The sequence below is a fragment of the Olea europaea genome, unplaced genomic scaffold (genome assembly GCF_002742605.1).
Source record: "Olea europaea var. sylvestris unplaced genomic scaffold, O_europaea_v1 scaffold1287, whole genome shotgun sequence".
NCBI classification, from domain to species: Eukaryota; Viridiplantae; Streptophyta; class Magnoliopsida; order Lamiales; family Oleaceae; genus Olea; species Olea europaea.
In genome coordinates this window covers 175,637-176,889 of record NW_019230327.1, presented here as the reverse complement: position 1 = coordinate 176,889, position 1,253 = coordinate 175,637, and positions in this window count along the sequence as shown.

Genomic DNA, 1,253 nt, shown 5'->3' with positions numbered 1-1,253 from the left:
AACTTTGGGTTTTTTTTTTTTTCTTTCTTTTTTTTTTTTTTTTTTTTTTTTCAATAGGAAAGATGTATCTTATCCTCTGTTCCGGTTCTAAATGTTGAGATATTGAACTTTCGTTGGCACTTTTGACTTCCTTACCCATTGAAATAATCTCTAGTATCTGTTCAAAGTCAAGTGATTTTTGAGGTGAAGGAATACTTTTCTAGATAGAACGTGGTCTACACATTGTGTTAGTGTGAGTCGTGTGCTTGATGTTTATATTATTATGGGATGGTATGGGAATTGGTATTATTTGGTAGACCGAACCATCACTTCGATTCTATTGATATATGTAATTTTTGATGATGACACAAGTATGCAAAATTTGAATTACTGCCCCTTCCTGCTGCTTTATCTTAACAATTCCCTTGTCAACTAAGTCTGCAATCCTCAATCAGTTTCTCCTTGATTTTCACAGCCATGTTGTCCCTACAGTAACGGCATCTCGTTTCTGCTGCTCTAATCCTTGTAAAACTGTCAATCCATTTGGCATCTTTTGGATGCTAATGTACCTTCAATTTAAATGAGAAGTGTCAAGGGTAGAAGTACTAAAAGAATATGATACGAATGCATACCATGAAGTTCAAATAACATCAAATGGACCACTATGTGCATGAATTGAGGGAGATGGAAATAGGAGCTGAAAACAGTGGACGGTGGTTATCGTGTGTGGCATGCTTCATGTGATCACATCGTCATGTATATGCAATGAAAATATAAATGTGAGTATATGGGATATAATGTAGGGAATGACATGGATCGTACAAAAATGGGGCTGAAATTTCACCTAAGCCTAGTTTGGGCATTTCACTGAAGACCTTGTGGGTAGGAAAACAAGCTGTAAAATTAAATTCTTTGGATATATAGGTTCAACTAAAAAATTGTCATCCTAAATCCACAAATAAGACTAACGCCTATCTAATCCCAACTCCTCACCTACCAAATCAAGATTAGGAAAAATGAAGGCTCAAAAGTATGAAAATTTCAAAATTTCAGATGGACAACACCTTTTTGATGTTATAGTTGGAATTTGGTCGGAAGTGATACAAGACCTGCTCCCTCGCCACCTTGCGTACTGGAGCCATCGAAATACATTTGCCATGGAGTTGTGGTCAGACGCACGACCTCTCCATTATCCTGATCGGGCAACTGCTTGCCTAAGTCCAACGGATGAGGAGTTTTCATTTTGATTATGATCCATAATTGATGCTTGATGA